Genomic DNA, 7,951 nt, shown 5'->3' on the forward strand with positions numbered 1-7,951 from the left:
TTTCATGCATTGGAGAAGGAAACGGCAACCCACTCCAGTGTTCTTGCCTGGAGAATCCCAGGGACAGGAAACCGTCTATGGGGTCGCACAGAGTCGGACATGACTGAAGCGACTTAGCAGCAGCAGAGGCAGGGAGAATAGAAAAAAGTTTAGAAACAGTACAGTCTAGCTGATACAATGATTTGGTGTAGTGCTCAGTTATATCTGACTTTTTGCAACCCAATGGACTGTAGTCAGCCAAGCTCTTCTGTCCATGAAATTTCCCAGGCAAGGATACTGGAGAGGGTTGCCATTTCCTCCTGTAGGAGATCTTCCTGACCCAGGGATCAAACCCATGTCTCTCAAGTCTCCTGCATTGCTGGTGGATTATTTAAGGCTGAGCCACCAGGAGCCTCCCTGATACAGTGATTAGAAATCATTAAATACACAAAAGCACAAGGGATCGTCACAAAATTCCAAGCACAATTATTGGGAAAAAGTGTATTAGAGTTGTTTTTTCAGGTACATGCTATATCATTCTAATTTTGAAATGATAAGGTAATATTTTTGAATTTTTTATAACATGATTTTCTCTTATTAGAACTTGAGATATAGTGTTTAAAGAGGTAAAAACTCCACAAAAGGTAAAAACTCCACTAAAGTGTCTAAGATAATTTACACTTCATCAGATAAGTGAGTTGATGAAGCCGACAAATGGTGGCAAGAGGAATGGAGAAAAAAAACACAAATTTTAAAAATATATAAAAAGTAGAATTAATGAGAAGTATTAACTAATTAAATGAGGGAAAGAGAGAAGAAAATTTTATCAGAGATGTTTCTAGGGCATATTATTAAAATGGTTATGCTAATTTTTATAAGCCTCTGAAATATCCAGGTAAATATTCCAGTAAGCACCTAGAATTTAAACATGGAACTGTAGGGGGTGGGTGTTGGAAGTAAATATAGATTTGGAAACCATAATCATATAGGTTCCTGACTTAAGCTATGAAAGCAATGAAGTTGACTCTGAAGAACATGTAAAAAGAGAGGACAATTGTTACCTTGAGTCATCACAAAATCTCTGGATCTCAGGTACCTTAAGTTCTAATGCTGTTCTAGATGACTATTTTAAATCAAGCAAGAATCAAATTGCCAGTTCTTACAACTCAATGATAAAAAGTAATAGTGGGCAAATTATCTGAATATTTTCCCAAAGAAAATCTACAAATGGCCAATAAACACATGAAAAGATGCTCATCGTTATTCTTAGGAATAGGCAAATCAAAACCACAATAGCATACCACTTCACATCCACTAGGGTATCTGTAATTAAATGGCAGTTCCTTAAAAAGTTAAACAGCATTACCTTCATGACCCAGCAATTACATTACTAGCTATATTCCCCAAAGAACTGAAAACATGTTCATACAAAAACCAGTATCAGAATGTTCATATTAGCATTATTCATAATAGCTAAAAGGTGAAAATCACCCAAAAGTCTACCAACTGATGAATGGATAATTAAAATGTGATACATTTATACAATGGAATATTATTCATCAATAAAAAGGAAAGAAATAACTGATGCATGCTACAGGATGGATGAACCTTGAAAACTGAAGCCAGTCACAAAAGACTCCATATTACATGTGATTCCATTTATAAGAAATATTCAGAATATGAAAAACTACAGATAAAGTAGATTTTAAATTCCTTAGAACTAGGAGAATTGGTGGGGGGAAGCTGGAGAGAAGAGGAAACGTAACTATTAATGACAGGTTTCTTTTGGGGGAGTGATGAATTGGTCCTAAAACTGTGAAGGTTGCACAACTCTGCAAATACAAAAACGACTTGAATTGTACATTTTAAATAAGAGTATTGCATGGTATGTGAATTATATCTCAAGAAAACTGTTTTTAAAAGTCAAACGGCCCTTTATATGTGTACCTCACCAGCCGGGTACCACACACACACATTTTTTTTAAGGGAAACAGCAGGCACAGAGAGATGTCTGAACTTCCAAGTTTGAGCTCTTTATCATGCTGTTGGATGATGGCATAATTAATGTTTACCCCGAGACACCACTACAGTTGTACTTCTAACCAAATCAGCTTTCAAATATTTGTTTAACAGTTCTCCCTTATTAAACCACTGACTTCCTCGGGTTACGGATCGTGCTTGATTTCAGTGCATCAGGATCTGGTAACGTGATTTGCTATTTGACGGATGCTCACATGAATGGATTTCAGGTAGGAATGATCCACAATTGAAGCTACAAAAAACCTAAGTAATGCACGGAACCCTGTATACGAATATCTGCCCTCCGCAACCAAATAAAGACACAAAGAATGAACAGAGCGGAAGCAAGAAGGATGGGAGAAAAGGTGGGCATCTCCTCTCTCCATCCCCCACCTTCCACGACAGTTTTCCTGGGAAATTACAGAAAGGAGTCAGGAGTGGAGAGTGACATCACTAACCCCCGCGGCGACCACCACAAAAACGACCCACTGCGCTCACTTTCCCGCCTCAAAGAGACTCGAGATGGGTTTAGCGCAGCGCGAGGGGTGGGGCTTACGTCACATCCGGCTCGGGACGCGCCACAGCTGGAAAGCGAAGGCCTAACGCCGAGGGGCGGAGCCAAGAAAGCGCGCCCTCTGGGAGGGGGTGGGGCCGGGTTAAAGAGCGTCGCGTCACGTCCGGGAGACTTAGAGCCCAAGCGGAGGCGGCGCGGAGCGTTTCGGTTCTCAGCGGCTCGGGAACCGGTGTGTGGTGTGAGGCTGCGGCGGAGCCTCTACACTGAAGGCGCGAGAGGTTGGCAGCTTCGATTGAAGCACATCGAGCGGCGACAGCAGTGGAAGTCATGAGCGACAGCGGCGAGCAGAACTACGGCGAGCGGGTAGGTATCTGTGGTGCAGGGGGCGGCTGTGTGGTCCCAGCTTCTTGCATCTCTTTCCAGGCCCATCGGCCTCGGGCCGGGAGACTGGGGCGATTTGCCTCTGAAGTCTGAGACCGAGAGGGAATGCGAGTCGGGTTAAGAAGCCCTGGTAGTATTGTCCTTATCTATGAAGGAGGCCGCCGACGGGTTTAGGTTGTCCGGTACTCAAAACGGCGGTTTTTTCCGTTATCGGGAGGGAAAGATTAAAAATGGCCGCTGCGTCCCCTCGGTGGTGGGGGAGGGGAGCGGTATCGCGTTTCGCCGTTGCTCTCCTGCGAAGCCTCGCCGCAGCCATCTTGGGCTGGCGGGCTGGGCGCACTGCCAGAGGCACAAAATGGCGGAGGCGCCGCGCGACAGCTTCCAGGCCGCGGGCGGGGGACGGGGGGCGCAAAGAGCAATGTTCTTCAGGGTTTATGCTCAGCATTTAGGTTAAGACAGGATCATTTTGGACCCCGAAAAGATGTGCATCTGAGGTGTTCTTGGCTTCTTTAAAGATGGCAAACTAGTCTGACGTAGACTTAAGTTCTGGGCCCGTTAGAGGCGATTGCGCGCGAGCTTTGTGTTCGGCCTAAATGGCGTGCTTTACTTGGATGCCAAAAGGGCTGTTAAACCGCAAATAGTTACCGGTAACCAAGTAGATTACGAGGTCGCTGAGGTTTTCGTGCGGATCGAGTAGATCTTTTTTCCACGGGATGGTGAAGGAGAAATTGGCGGGCAACAATTTTTGGCGCCGTTGTTTTCTTTGTTTTGAACCATACCTATTTTGTGAACCACAAATTGTGTTTGTGCGCTTTTTAAAGTTTCCACCCCAAAATGTGGAATTTGGTGAGGACTGAATAAACTGCAGAAATAAAGTTCCCGGGCTTAGAAAAAGCATAATATAAAGCTTGGTCGCGGGCCTGTGAGTACTAAGACGCAGAAATGTCAGTCTTGCCAGAATCTTTTTATTAGGTAAACCTATTCGAATATTTTTGCAAACTTGTGAAACAAATTCTAGCTGATTTCATTAGGGCGTTTTTGAAAGGAAAGATCTTAGCTCTTGGAATCATAATTTATGGTGTAACTTTGGGGCCAAATCTGATTGATTTGAACCAATCAGTTCTCGCCTTTACCTATTCAGATGAATATTGGCCTTTTTATTCCAAAGACGATTAATTTCCAGTCAGCAGTATGTGTGTGACTATCGTTTTAAGCTCTTTGGTGAGAAAGCTTGGATCAAACTCCCAAGTTGTTAAAAATGTGGGTTATGGTTTCCGCCAGTTGAAAATAACTGGAAACTAGGTGTCGGTGTTTGGACTGGAAGGCAAGTGTAATTTCAGTCTTCAGGTATTAATTATTGGGTACGTTTTGAGAATAAAAATTGGCTGGTTTTGGTGGAGGAGCTCTCAGTTAAATAAGCCTGAGTAAGTTGTGGAAGTTCGTGAGAGGAAACAATTGCAGGGATTGGGTCCTGGTTTGAGACAGCTCAAGAGACTTTATCGTCCCACTAACCAAGCTTTTGAATTGGTATTTTCTTTCTGTTAGTAGAATATACATCCTAGTTAACCTCACAATGTTGTTACATAGGGTTATTCAACAAACTCTTACGGCGGAAGAGAAATAATAAAGGTACATGTTACAGATTGATGTTATGTCTTACTTAAGCGTCTTGACTTGGAAGAGATCTCTGACCTTCGACGATGTGGAGTACTTCCACATTGTTTTCTTTGGCCTTTTTTTTGTCTGTAGATTGCTTTCCAGTTGGTTTATTGGAACCTGAAGTGGTTAGACTAGACCTAAAACAAACACTGGGACTCCCAAAGAGTGCTTGGCAAAACCGTAAAGCTCAATGAAATAGTTTAAATACAGTGCCACAAAAAGCATTAGGTAGACCAGTCAGGTCTGATTGGCTAAAAACTTCTTTTGGAAGTGCCTGAAAACAGCGGGGAAATTGTTGCGTGCAGGGTAGTGATCTTGTACTTGGCTGCTATGAATAGCTTATCAAGAGCCTGAAAAATTACTTTGATTCCACTCTAAACTTTCTGCCCTGCGGGAGACCCGGTTCGATCCCTGGGTTGGAAAGATGCCCTAAAGAAGGGAATGGCAACCCACCATGGACAGAGGAGTCTGGCAGGCTACACAGTCCATGGGGTTGCAGAGAGTCGGATACGATTGAGTGACTAACACTTAAGTTTTCAGACCTTGCAAATTATTAGTGTAAATCACTTAACACCTATTAATCTAATCAGCTAGTGATAATGTAATATTAAAATCACCACCACCTCCTCGTGGCCCTGCTGCCACTTTAGAAGTTTTTTTTTTTCTCCTTTTAGTCCTAACCAGACCGGAGTAGAGGAGGTGAAAGCAATAAATCACCTTCAGTTCGGTTGTTTATAGCATGTTTACTTATTGGGTGAATATTGACACTTAGAGATGTGTTTTTTTGTGTTTCTTTGTTTTAAATGTGCAGCTAGGGTGCATTCCTGAATTTTTCGGTTACTGCAGACTATATCTTTTATCCGTATCGGGATTTGTTTCTGGTTAGAGCTGACTTCCCTGACCTGGCCAAACCCACGTTAAAGTAAGATATTACTCATTCGAATTCAAGTTCTTTCCAGTAATTCCCCAAAATTTCTCATGTTTTTTTTTTGCAGAGAAGTTGGCTAGCACCTTTGGAAAGAAGAGATGGTCTTAGATCTGTTCTGTCAAGATTTGGGAGAATAAGAACATGATAGGGTCTTGTAGCCAAGTGTAAAGGTGTATGGTAATGGGAAGGGAGGTGATAAATGCTATGGCTTAATTGTGTTCACAGTTTAGGGTGTGGTGAAGTTTGGCCTTGGCACTGGTTTGATGCTCTACCCTCATAACTGTAACTTCTTTTTTTTCTACAATTGGGTGTTTACCTACAGAAACCAGTAATTAAGTGAGGAAGCAGTACTGTAAATATTGTAAATTGTAAAAAAAAAAAATTGTAAGTATTGTAAATACTTAAAAGACCGAGTCTTTTTAATTTGTCTTGCTGTCAAGATTATGATACATACACTGGTAGAGTATTGCTTATTTGGGGGGAAGTAATGGGTTTACAATGTAGGTATATTACCTTTAGTCTTCTTTGTAGAGATGAATGGCATTTGTATACCATCCCATCAAACTGCCTTTCATACTCTGCAGTTTCTCCTCTTCTGCTTAATCTTAGGGTTGTCTTTTTGAATTTTTAGTAATTTTCAAAGCTGAAACATCTAAGCCTTTTTCTTCCCAAAGGGTTGTAGCCATTGCACCAAGTTTCTTAAATAGAGAATTAATGTTGAGTGGGAGGAAATAGTTCTCAGCCTTTTTCTTCCCAAAGGGTTGTAGCCATTGCACCAAGTTCCTTAAATAGAGAATTAATGTTGAGTGGGAGGAGATAGTTTTGTTTCAGTTTGAGCCTGGTAAGGCAACAAACAAGTCTCTTGAAACCAAGTTGAAGAATATTTTTGGTGGTTTTAATTAAGAATGATTTAATATTGTGGATATGGTCCAGAATTAGAAGGTGGCACTTTGAAACTGAAAATACAAGTGGTTGCAAGGTAAGTACTGGTTTTGTCGAGATTGAACAAGAAATCAGATGATGAAAGATAATGTTAAATGGAATTTGCTTTGTACAGCCTTGTCCATTCTTTATCTCCAATAAAATCCCAAACCTAAATGATAAATACTAGTACTTTCATAGTTTTTTTACTTTTTTTTTTTACATTTCGCCCAAGAGGACAGGGCTACAGCTGTGTATATCTTTTGAGCCTTAGCATGTGTGTTATATTTATCTTTTTTTTTTAACACATAATTGCTTTATTTCCTCATAAAATACAGTGATGAGGTGGTGGTTGAAGTTGGGTAATTTTAAGTGTTTTGCTTTTTTGAGGGGGGTGGGTCACACAGAACAGAATTAGGTATTGTCATTTAGTCTTGTTTTTAAGTAGGGGAGGAATTCTTCATTACAGAACATTAGTTTTCAGATTCTCAAAAATCTTTGCTTTGAATTGGGTTTTGGAGGTTATATTCTGATTTTTATCAATACAATTGCTGAATATGACAGCATGGATGAGGACCCTTTTTTTTTTTGCAATGGTTTTTGTGCTGAGATAATAGACTTAAAAGTAGTAATAAAACATACTTGGCATTTCTGCTGCAAAGTACTGAACATTTATGAATGTATATTCAGAGCCTACTGTTTTTGCAAGGGATCTTTTAAAAGCATGGGGTTAGAGCTGATTTAGGCTTGTCATGATAGTTTTTTCAGAACATATTCTCAGTCTTTGAGGATTTTTCTCTCCAAACTTCTGGAGAGTTTAGCTGCAGAAAGAAAATAGTCCTTAATGTTGATATGAGCATTGATTTTTTTTATAGCATAATCATGAGTTTTCCTTAGCCCATCCCAGTTATTAAAATACTATCTAGTCAACCTAATGAGTTTGCACTTATTAATGTTGCATAAATTCCAGTTACAACCATTAGAATGATTTTAACAAAAATTGTGTTGGTGGTGAGACAAATTTCTGCTTATTTCTAAGTAGGACCTCTTAATATGTGTTTAACATTAGCCCAGTAGTTGGTGTTCTGGTTTTGTTGATTGGCCACCTCAACTTAGCTGAGTTTGAAGAAATCTAATGCTTGTATTATCTAGCAACTTATTTTGTTCTTCAAATATAAAGAAGATTGGGAAGGGGTAGTGAAATAACAGCAGGAAGGCATTCATATTGAAAAATTGTCATATCTAGAGCTTTGGCCTCTTCAGCATTTTCTGAACCTAAGCCCTGTATATATATTTAAAGTTTAGGAGGCCTTAACGGAAACCTGCTTGGGCATTCTGATTCCACGATTACAATTGTGCTGCCAGTAAACATTTCCCATTACATTTTAGTGATGGATATTAAGAGAAAACAATTACTGTGACTCCTTTAAGTAAAAAGCTTAAAAAATGTTTTTTTTCCTGGATTAAATAAGCAATAATTGACTTTGAAAAACTAGACTGAAGATTATGCTTACCCTCTTAGAAAAGACATCATAACACTTCCATCACAG

This window comes from Capricornis sumatraensis, chromosome 1 (genome assembly GCF_032405125.1).
Source record: "Capricornis sumatraensis isolate serow.1 chromosome 1, serow.2, whole genome shotgun sequence".
NCBI classification, from domain to species: Eukaryota; Metazoa; Chordata; class Mammalia; order Artiodactyla; family Bovidae; genus Capricornis; species Capricornis sumatraensis.